Here is a 12,179-nt window from a genome sequence, read left to right as displayed (position 1 = left end):
ACTCCACAGTTCTGCTCGAGATACCAACGGCTCCAGCAAAACATGGAAAAGGTGCTCTGCTCTTCAGGCTCGCTCACAGTAGAACTCCACTGTCAGAGCACTTTTTCAGGCACAGGTGAAATAAATCTCTAAGCATGTCTGGCAAACTGATTGGGGACTGAAACCAGCAGGTGTGCAGGCAAAATTACTACTGCAAAAATTCAGCACATCCAGGTGTGCTCACCACTAGCTGTAAAAAACAGAACAGGGATTTCTTAATTCCTAGTCTGCCAGATGCCACCCTGCCACAGGAAAACCCAGCACAGCACGAGTTGAGAAAGATGTGAATGAATTGATCCTCCTCCTCCTTCCACGGTTCCTTTTCCATTCACACAAAGCCTCTTCTCAGCCTGCACTGCTGCACAAACCTGCCCTCGCCATTCGGTGCCACTGCTGCCACTCGGGGCACGAGCTGAATGATCACAGCTCACCTCAGCAACAGCAAGTGCTTGTATTTTACTGACAGCGAAAGGCCTGAGAGCTGGGATGTGGCTTGGTGCACCAACGCTGTTAGGTGCGTTGTGGCAATTTTTAAGCCCAGTTCTTCATTCTGCATACACCAGTGACAATGACAGATTACAGTGAAACAGCAAAGTCAGCTGTTAATATAAATAAAGAGAAAACACGAGGCAATCTTATAGAGAAATCTGTTTGCACCTGGGTGAAAAAGAACGGCACAAGGAAAAGCCTTTCTGCATTCAGCATCAAGTCAGCACGTATAAAACGCTTAGGGAAGAATGAAGGGGGACTGAGATTTAAAGCCCAAATTAAAAGCCAGGCAGCCCGATTTTGGCATTCTCACTCCAGAGCCCTGAAAAACACAGTCTGTGTTGTGTGCAGCCACAGAAAGGTGCACTGCTGAAAGCAGATCCAGAAGGAAAGCCTGCATAGCAACTGCCTGCACGGCTGGAAGCTGTGGGAGCGCTGCGCAGTGCTGAGCACACTCAGAACTCACCCGCCAACCAACACCACTGCGTTGCTCTTTCAGTTTAAAGCTCCAATTACAGTCTTTGGTGCTAAATGCAGATACGAACCTGTACTGTACTCTTAGGATTTCTTTAACACTATTTTTAAGAATATGCATTTCAAATTTAAATTAGAAATCAGTAGAAATCTTTGAATCAAGAAATTGATTTCAAACTTCAATGTCTGATGCAGCCAGCAAAATGTGTAAATAAAGCAGTCAATGTTTAGATGTAAGGATAACCAACGCATTCTATTCAAACTAGTTATTTTCCATATTACCAATGATAACCAAAGTACAAATTAGGCACAGTGAGGTGTGTTTGTATTTTATATTTGCCCTTGAAACTTACCCTGCGGCGCCCCCCCCCCCCAAAAAAAAAAACCACACACACACAAAAAAAAACACAGCAATCACAGGACAGGACGGAAAGCACTCAGCAGTGTGCACTGAGGGTGCAGAATCCAGGCAGATTTCCAGACGGAAACCTTCTGCTCAAGAAACTTGCTAGAGACACCTCAGTGTCAAAGAGAACGCACAGGTTCGCACCGCCTGGCCGTGCAGCCCCGTGTCACTGACAGCAGCTCCCCCAGCTCACACTTACACAACCAGAGGTGGAAGTTTCCACATTTTAATTGGAACAGCCAGCCGCCGGATCGGCAGCAAACAAAACTGCAGATCAGCAGCTGGCGGGACGCCAAGCAATGCGATGGGAGCAGGAAGAAAAGCCCCATCAGCGCCTGCAACACAGCACATGGCAATGGGCTTCACCCAGCGTCAGCACCTCACAGAACACCAGTGTCCCACAGCAGGAAGACACGACAGCACAGTACGTTAGGATTTTAAGTAACGAAGTTTGCATGAAGAGTGCACTGCCTTCAGGAACGCCGAGCCCTGCAGCCCTGCCTTGAGGCTCACCTTCAAATTCTTCTATCTGCAATGTTTAAAGTCACTGTGTAATTATTATTTCCCATACGAAAACAGAGTCAGCATGGGAACAAAAGGAAGAAGGACAGTAATTATCTGCAAGACATCGAGTTAGCATATGGATCTCATTGCCACTTACACACTTTGGTCACTGAAACAAAAAGCTATTAATCAATATGGAAAAGCCATAAATTAACATAAACATTAATCATTCTAATACTCCCACTGTGTCAGACCGATAATTTTTTTCAGCCTTTCATTCTGACACATTTGCCTTCAGCCATCGGCTGCCTGGCCTCTTCCAGCACCGTTACACCTTTGGGGCACTGCACGTCTCACCGAAGGCAGCATTTTGAAGGCAGCCAAATATCACAGTTACATTCACACTAAATATATGGAGGCTGAAATCAGAAGACCCCTCCCTCACGATATCAGCATGCTGGCTTTTAGTAAGGACAGCCTGAAACGCAGTGTGGAAATACAGCTGAGGTGCACAAAGTTCTGCTGTTTCATCAACAGCTTCACGTTGCAGATGAGGAAAGACGCCCTACGATGTACTCTGGGAACCACTACCTGCTCGGTACATGAGGTGATGTAGGCACAGAACACAGCAGTTGTTCTCTGTGACACACCCTCCATAAAGGGAACACCAAAAAAAAATATTGAAAAAGAAAATGACAAGGCCAGATCTCCTGGAAAATCAAGAGAATGGGAAAATAATACAGAACGTCAGTGCAAAGAAGCTTCACCCAGCCGCCTCACTGCGACACAGCGGGATGGACTGCGGGCGTCCGACTGCTGCAGCACAGCTGGGAGCAGAGCAGCCGCAGCCCTGCTGCACGGTGTGCCTGCTGCTCACAGCTCACAGCGCCCTCGGGTAGCGGGGCTTCATTAACCCTGCGGACGTCTGAGCAGACATTTCCTGCAATAATCTTCTTTGGTAACAAACTGTTAAAAGAATTGACAGAGAAGAAATGTATCAAGTTGTTACAGCAACTGAAGTTATTTGAGCCGGAACTGTGCCTGCAATTAAGGATTCTGTAACTCTGCCCAATTAAAGTATTGCTTTATTTGAAAACTAATTAATTCTAAACACATATTTTTCCCATGACAAACTTTTATGATTATTTAATTTATTCTGTTATAATTGCCCTAATTAATCTACTCTTGTAAGATATGATGCTGTTATTCTGGCACCTGACCAACGAAGACAAAAAATTGATTGCAGTTCCGTGGTGCAAGAGCAGAAGCTGTCACGGCAGTTTCAACACCGCTTTTATTTATTTGTCTGTTCTATTACTTTTCTTTTCCTCCCACAGGGCACAGGAAACACAATACACAGCGGATGACATTTTGTCTTCTATGCTTTTTTTCTTCAGTGTGAAATATAACTGAAGAGTGCGGAATTAAGTGAAATACGCGTAAAATGATCTGCTGTCATAAAAACAGCCTATAGGAAATTAATGTGCACCTCTGAAAGGCATCAGCCGCGCCTCCGATCGATTCCTGGGGCGCAGGACCAAGTCTGGAGCTGCCGGAAACCGACGCAGCAACGTGCTCTGAACGTGGCTTCACAGCCGCCGGAGGAAGGATGGGGCCAAAACTCATTGTCACACTTATCTTCAAATCACGTTAACTGTAATGTTTCAGGCAGTTTTATGAGAGCCACATTTCAATCTTAGTCCAGGTTACCGTACGTGCAGCTACAACTCTTCTTACTCTACAAGCAGCCTAACTGTGTTAAAACAGAAACCTATACAGCTATTTAGCAGTGTGTTCTATTTTGCTTTGGCCACGCTTGAAATAAAAATTACTGCCACTTACAGATCGAAGTCCTGAAGTTCCTTTGGACATGAATGCTCCACAGAGAACACAAACGCGCCCAGCTGTGAGTGGGAGGAGGTTGCAAGCACAAAGACAAAAAAGGGGAGCATCACCTATGCTGTGTTCAAGTGTACATCAGAGATTATAAAGAACTGTTATGCTATGAAATACTGCCCAAAATTCATTAATAATTTGTCTATTAGGATTCCAATAAAGTGCAAACAAATTTCATTCAGAGAAGTCAAATTGCTGTTAGAGAGTAAATTAATCTAAGAAAACTAATGAGAACCACTGTAATACCAGTGCAAACAGGGCTGACATTTACAAGGCAAATATTACCTGAATATAGAATAAAAAGATTTATTGTAACAGTTTAACCTAAGCTTGTACTTGAGATACAAACCTGCAGCTGTTCTTTCATGCCAGTTTCACCAAGTAAGGCTACATCCACTTTGAAAGAGCATGCAGGATGCTTTCATTAAATATGCTCTCATGTCCAAAGCTCTGAGCCTGATCACATACTAAACAGTTGTGTTAATGATATTAATCTATTAATTTTAATTAGTATTAATGAAAAGCGGGTGCCAAGCTGAACAGCTGCTGAATAGTGACCATGCTCAGCTCTCAGCTCCCAGCACTGTTTCCTGTGTCTGTGAGGTTCTGACCAACTAGCTGACCTGCCTTAAGGAATACTGCTAATTAACATCCAGCAAACGGACAGACGTAAAACCAGAGTTCCATGGTTCACACACGTGACCTCAAACTTCACTCCTGTCACCTGCAATAAACTTCCTGGCCAAAAATGGAGTGAAATGCAGAGCTGTGTCGCTGCTCTCATGGGAGCTCAGAACAACTCTGCTGCACCTGAACTTGAACTCCCAGCCTCCGACTGCGCCATCAGCCCCAGCACACGGCGCTGCCACGCAGGAGCTGCAGTGTCTTTCACCAGATCATCACACTATGTCATCTTCTGACCAAATTCATTAGGAAAACTTTCACCCGTCCTATTACCTCCAGCCAGAAAAGCTAGATCGAAGTATAACCAATTTTACAGCACAACAAAACTGTTATCAAATATTTAAACACTAATTGAAAGGCCGCTTCTGTTAAAAAGTAAATAAATAATGAAAGCTACTTCTTCTGATGCTATTAAATGCAATCGTATTTATCTCGTGCTTCTCCGAAAAAATAGGGCTTAGGGAGGGCTGCTGGGCTGCTGAGCCCTTGCCTTCAGTAAACTACATGAGCCCCATTCTTGTGGCAACAGATTAACACTGAATGTCTCTGCCAGCCCATCCACATCACACAGCCATGCTGCACCCACCTCCCCAGCTGTGCTGGATGGCCACCGCCTCCGAAAGGAGAGAAATATTTTAAGGAAATGTTACATCAGTGAGGAATTACTTGGTAAACCCAATTACCGTTTTCTTCTCCCTAAAATGCCCGTGATCCTGCCTCCTAAAAAGGTAAGGAACTGTCATCTTTTGGAAGATGCATTTTCTGCCCAGAAGCAAGTGTGAGAGCTGCATAAAATACATGTGGGGGATTGCTGCGTAACTTCCCTGGTCCCCTTCTCATCTGGATAACAAGGGTGGCGTGAGATGAAAACAAAGAAATAGTGACATTACAAACAGCGAGGAACGGAGGGTAGGCGAGCCCACGAGCAGCGGTAACGAACAACGGGACAGCCATCAGATTGATTTCACTTATTCTGCAGGACCACAATCAGATTCTCCATCTGTAACTCAAACTTTAAAAGTATGATAATTTACGGAAAGGAGATTAATCTAGCTACTTTGAGTCAAAGACGTATTTCATAGCTTCATCCCAAATCCTGTACGTTGTGAGGATCCCTTTCCCCTTTGAAGACTCAGTGAATGATTGAAGCCTCTACTTTCTGAGAAACAGATAACACAAGACTAGTAATCTGACTCTAAGCCATTGGATAAAGGCAGTTTGTTTCCTCTTAGCCCATCTGTCAACACCTCTTCAGTAATTAGTCCTAATTATTACAAAGGGCTAGCCTCCCATTCGCATTATTAAATCAGAAATAGTATCATAGCCAGGTATCTTTCAACGCTTACCAGGCTGGCGACCTTCGATTCCATTGAATCTTCTATCAGTATCCGCCTTTGGAAGAGCCTCGCCAGTAATTTTAGCAGCGGCTTCAAAGATGCAAATCCCACAGTGGAATTCCAGGGATGCATTCACGTACACACCCACCATGTGACAGGAGAGCAAGCAACACAATTGACCTTCGCATTGTTCTCTAAACTCCTGTGACATAAAGCACACATCTCTGCTTCATACAATGCCTGCGTGCTTAGAAGCGCCTTTGAACTAAAGGCCGGAGGAAAAATAGTGAAATTGTGTCTGTAGAGGCGAGGGTCAAACCTTTGTTAAGAGAACAATACTTTGAAATTTTTTTTTTCACATCGAGATATATTTGCAAACAGTAAATAGTGACTAAAAATACGCACAAACATATTTAGGTGTGAAGACTTAAAAGGCTGCATTTATTTTTGCCCTGCAGCCGAAGTGCTGCCCTGGAAAACACGGCGATGACATCAGAACTCACCGGACGGAGGCTCGCTTCGCTCGGGCTTTGCTCAGACAGCTCTGAGCTCCTGTCTGTGCTCACATGCACTGAACTGAAAGGTGAAAAGAAGATACTCCTAAGAATTGGGCCTCTGTTTTGTTCGACTCAAAACCAAACGTTTCCCAGCAGCACCTCTGAGAGCCCCGCCGAGGGTTTCTTGATGCTGGGTTTCTCATCAGTGCCACTCTGGGTTTCCTCAGACGCAGCGAAGCAACCTTGAACATCACAGCGCATGGAAGGGCCTCTGCCCAAAGCCTGCGTCCAGGGCAGCAACACAGGCATGGGGAGTTCTCCATTTGACAAGAACACTCACATCCTCTAATTAAAACAGCACAGTTTTGTTTCCAAAAATACAACCCAGACATTCTTAAAAACTTGTGTTTGCTATACAGAGGTGTTTTAGTGCTGCTCCCCCTCCTCGCAGGCGCCCTCCGAATGCTACGAAACAACGTCTGAGTCCACAGAAACTTGACGTAAGTAACAGAACTGCTGCGTGCTGCACAAAAAGCAGCACCCCACGTACAGGCAGGGTTTGCCTGGGCCTCAGGAGCTGGGCAGGCACCACGTGTCTGCTTGGGGCAATCGAGCCCCAAGACCTGGGCCTGCCTGTGGGAGTGCGCAGCCTGCAGTCCCTCTTCTGTCTCACCCTTCCACCTGGCCAACTTCAAATGAGCACAAAGCCATCTCGGGCAGTACTGCAGCATGAGGAAACTGCTCCTAACCAGAAACTGCTTCCTGCAGAGCTACCACCTGCACCTTCAGGGCACCGCGCAGCACCTGGCTCTTCACTTCAGGGATAGCCAACACTCACTGCCAAGAAAAGAACCACAAACACACACACAACGTTTGCTTCACGATCTGTACATTTTCCAAATAAATGTCACGTCAGTAACACATGTAGTAGCAGGCAGGCATTTGACTATCAATGGATCAGACTCTGAAACATTAAAATACTTCCAGTATCAACAATGCAGCATTAATATGCTTGCTACCAATTATTTCTTGACTATCCTCACAAGAATTCAGCACATTAACAACCAGACCTTTTCAAAGGAAAGCACTGCATGCTTCTAACTCCCCTACATAACCACCTGTCCATCAGGGAAGAAAATAAAGATCCCACCTGCTCTGTATCAACCCGCAGAGCTTTGGTCCATTTCTGCAGTGATAAGCCCTACAGCCTCCACTGCCTCGTGGGACCAGGACCCCTCTAACATACACTATCAGCTCTTTCTCTTCATTCCCAGCTACATGCATTTAAGTGGCATAATTTACAGTTAGATCATTCCCTGTTTTAACGTTACTTTGCGCTATGTGTAAAATCTGGAGTAGCAATGATTGTATGAGATGAAAATTGAGAGAAAAAGCCAACCAATATTAATGGAAGTGAAGCATTACAGGCCAAAAGAGGCAAACATTATAAAATCATACGTGCACAATGTAATCTTAGAATTCCAGCACAAGAAACAAAAAAAAAAACAAAAAAAAAAAAACCACCATTTGCTCCAAAAGTAACACCTCCTATTCACTGCCATTGGAACTGCATCTAAGAGCACAATAATTGGATGGAGAAAATGCTCAGCTGCAACACACAGTCACCACCCCCAGCTGTGCACTTTCACCACAACGAACAAGAGCTGCGTGCTGTGCTCGTAACAACCTGCATGGCTGTGTGGAGCATGGCTTGTTTTTCACATCACTGTCACCACCCTCACTGAGCTCACAGACACTGCTGGGTCTCCATCACCAATCAGCAAGCATCAATGAATGCCAGTGGGTGCCATTTTTTCTGCACAGAGGAGCTCAATGACACACCTGTGCCCCACAGACTCCCATGTCAGATGCCATTCTGTCAGTGTTCCTCTGACACTGGGAGGAGATGGTGCTGCAACCTCCCCGGGGCTGGGCACTGCATCACTGCACCACAACCACTGCTCCAGGCTCCCTTCCACCACCACATCCAAAATCTGCTGTGACACATCAGCCACATCTCCCCATGGTCACCTGGAAACACCTTTGTCTTATAGGCCATGAGATGGATGGACCCCACGGTCCTTCTGTAGTAGCTCTGCACAAGCACGGAGGGCAGGGTGAGCCCACGTGCTCCCTGTGAAGCCCTTGAATGAGGAAATGAGGACTGGATTTCATGAAACTGCTATCAAACCACCTCTGCAAAGCAGAACATTCACTTTCAGATAGGATGCTCCAGAAAATGTTGTAACTGCAGATATACTTCTGCAGTTTCCTCAGTGGTAAAACAGTTCCCACCAAGGTCCAAAATACATCAGTAATTTTACACAAGAGCAGCACCATGAAAGCAACACAGATTTTAAGAAGACTTCATGCAGTGAAGATGTGCACGCACATCTGTGAGCAGCAGCCAAGGAACACTAACCCAGCAGCTGTCTTTATCTCTCTCGAACACAAAAGTCTTCATCATAATGTGCTTTCTATAAAAGCAGGTATAATTCAGCCTGCAAGGTAATTTCTCTTTTCAAATCTGCAAGTCCCAGTTTCAGGGAAGAAGACTGCCAAAGCGTATTATACCTACTACAGCAATAAATTCTTCACAGATGAGGTTTTATACATAAATTACCTTCATTTACAGTCTCAGAACGCTCTTCTACATTTTATGAGATAACATGAATTATGAGCACCCGTGTATTTCTTGTAGGTATAATGTGAGACAGACTTCTCAGATACGCGTAAGACGACGTGACTGAGTTGTACTCTGTCCCCCCAGCCCTCGCTAACAAAGTGGTGACACAGCAGGCACTTGCCAAAGAGAAGCGCCCAGCCTGCTATAAAGATATCTGTGTATGAATTAAGTCTAACCAGGTTTAAACATGAATCACATGGTTAAATAAAAGCAGTAAAAATACCTGAAAGGCTTTTTTTCCAAACCTTATAAACGTGGATTCCTTAAACTGCTATTTCTTAGTTTAGTAATTGGTACATTTACGGTTTGGCAAAGTAACTCATTTTAAGCAAACTGTATGCTTTAAGTGCACAATTTATATTTAATTGAAACTAGCACTGTAATCTGTACAAAATCTGGCTGGATTTCACTGGCTGAGCTTTAGGTATTTTGCTGGTTCTGCTGGATTTTTAAAACCCTGGAGATGTGGGAATGGAATGAGTCTGTTTGCTATTATTAGTATTCTATAGTAAGCACTGTGACCCACAGGAACCTACATCCCAGCCACTCTCCACACGTCCACCCAGGACTGGGTGCTTCGCCCTTCGCACACACTTGCCTCAGGAGCTCTAATTTCAGGCAATCACAACGAACGTGAACCGGCAAGCAGTACCAGGACCCAGTGCTGCACACCGCTCTGCCCTCAACATCTGAGCGAGCCTCAGAGTTACAAAGATTCACAGAGCAGCTCCAGGGTCAGTCATTTTTCTACAAGTCTTGGTCCACTGCAGTAAACAGCAGCGCTGCCAGCAATGCACCAAAACGCGCCAATGCCGGCTGCTGAGCCGAGCAGCAACCGCACCGACGGCACAGGACGGCCTGCGTGCAGCCACGACAGGGGGAAGGATCGGGCATGAAGGCTCATCAACAAGATCAGGCGAAAGAGAAAACACTGAATCATATTGAAGTCATCACCAGAAGGTCAGGCTGCCGTGGAACACGCAGTCAGGCCTGCGAAGCCTTCAGGCTCAGTCTTGCACCGGGCTGCAGGCAGCAGCACCGCCCCCAGCCGCACCGCCCCGGAGGCGCAGTGACTCAGATGCGCTCCTGCCCGCCTGCCCTCGCATGGACGACAAACGGCGTCACCCCGCTGCCCACACCGCGCTCCCTGTGACTCCCAGCTACCAAACGCACGGCCCTGTGCCTGCCTTGTGCTGCCTGCAGTGACGGAAGGAGCGGGCCCAGGGGCTCAGCCCTTGCTGCTGCCATTCCCCCCCAGCCAAACGTGACATCTAAGGAGGCCCTGGGGACGCGTTCATTTCCCACCCCGAGGTGCTCCTCGGTCAGGAATGATGTAGCACAAAGACAGCACCAGCATGACAGAGAACTCTAGCTGTGAACAGCACGCGTTGTCACTAGATAACCATAACAGATTTAACAGGCACAAGCACACAGCACTCATTTCAGAGATTCTCCCTTTTCACTTTTAAATTAAGGATATTATTAAACGTCCAATTACATCATCAGCCATAAACAACCTTTACAGCATAAAATTGCTATAATTAAATGCTAACTGTTGATTATAATAATTCAGCAACGGAGCAATAAAATAAACAAGTACCTTTAAAAAGTTATTTCCAAAGAGGACTCAGACAGTGCAAGAGGGGGAAACGTCAGACCCTCGGGCATTGCAGCGGGGCCGTGAGATGCAAGGTTCCTCAGGGCCAGGCACTGCGTCCTTCACATCTACCTTTGGTTGTCGCTGCTGCAGCTCTGCAGTGCAGCTGGTGGACAGTTGTGGCAAATGAGTGAATTCCTGACCTCGCTGTTCAGAACCCCGGTGTCACCTTCAAATTGGTCACTGGGAAAAGCAGCAGCCTGTACAGAGACCAAGCACAGCAAAGACCCGGAGCAGTGAGGCAGCTCGGTCCACCTCACACTACGTTCACACAGGTCACTCCTATGGAAGTTGGAATGGATAATAATGAAAAATTCTTTACATTTGGCATTACAATAAGAATTTTTTTTTTTTTGTAAAAAAACAGGATGCAGGCCATTTTCAACAAAACTCTGCTTGTTTTTTTTTTTTCTTCCAGGCGGATCTTCAGCCAAGCAAGAGCTGGGCTGGAAGCGCGCAGCTCAAACCAAACGCCCTGTCAGCTAAGCATGGCTGATCATGCCTTGCTACATTACATGGCTTTCCTTTACTGAGAACAAAACAGAGTTTGTCAAAAACCACATTTCTAAGCAGGAGTAATGACCGTGTCCAATCCCATAGCTCCATTATTTAAAAAAACACCATAAAAACCACAACAAACCAGATTAAAAAAAGCAACAAATGAAGGCCTTCTATCAGTGCAACTGGCTGTGAGCGGGTGGGAAGAATAACGCATACAGCAATGGAAAACGGACTATAAAAAGCTCGCCTTACATAAACACGGGAGGAAGTAACCAACACCCTCAATTGTTGAAGTGAAAGGAGGAGGACCTGAATACACCATTAAAAAAAAAGAAGTAAACATGAAAATATTGCATGTTTCACATTTTCCCAATTCATCTCGAATTCGAGTCTTGTTCAATTGAGCCTAACTGCTCCCAGCCGCATCTCCCTGCAGCACGGCCCTGCGCACTGCCTCAACAGGAGGACAGTCGGAGCCCTGTGCACCTGGGGCGAGGGATCAGCGTGCAAAGGAAAAGCCACGGTGCTGTGCTGCAGAAAAGGTGAGTGCTTCCACAGCAAACCATGCCTCCATGCATCCAAAGCCTCCCCACCAGCATCCCCAGCTGCTCCCCTCCAGACGCAGCACTCTCCCCAGCCAGGAGCCAGCATGGCAGCTCCTCCTATGCCAGAGACACCAGCACTTATCAGCAACTACTGAGAGCAATGGACTCAGGTCAGAATGCAGATATGTAGGACACAGGTTCTACTAATCCTTACAAACCACTCCTTCCCCAGGCATTCACTGTATAAAAGAGCACCAAACTGACATCAAAGGAGGCAGAAGTCAAGATTTCTAACGAACTCATCAAGGTTAAAAATCTTCACTCTCACCAGGACTTTCCTTCCTCAGATCCTCCCAGCACATCCACAGGCCCAGCTGCCCTGCAGACCTCCACCTCATCCCTGCCATCCCTTTCCATGCACAGAGCACCACGCAAATCTGCACCGACTCCATAATGCAAATATC

General features: G+C 46.1%; 1 protein-coding gene across 6 annotated transcripts in view; it reads right to left on the bottom strand.

The window, feature by feature from the left end:
• The window catches only part of GNB1L (G protein subunit beta 1 like), a 35,589-nt gene that overhangs the window by 19,699 nt on the left and 3,711 nt on the right, over positions 1–12,179 (bottom strand). The window contains exon 1 of one of the 6 annotated variants that reach the window (XM_042828673.1): positions 9,956–10,034. The exons of the other annotated variants lie outside the window; for them this stretch is intronic. The gene's annotated coding sequence lies outside the window, so the exon portion shown is untranslated. Of the gene's footprint in view, positions 1–9,955; positions 10,035–12,179 lie in introns of those variants that run through there. 6 annotated transcript variants of the gene reach the window in all.

The sequence above is a fragment of the Centrocercus urophasianus genome, unplaced genomic scaffold (genome assembly GCF_019232065.1).
Source record: "Centrocercus urophasianus isolate 14NV4802_14NV808 unplaced genomic scaffold, USGS_Curo_1.0 seq_30, whole genome shotgun sequence".
Lineage (NCBI taxonomy): Eukaryota > Metazoa > Chordata > Aves > Galliformes > Phasianidae > Centrocercus > Centrocercus urophasianus.
The sequence above is the reverse complement of the archived record's forward strand: the minus strand, read 5'-3'. Positions and strand labels throughout refer to the sequence as shown.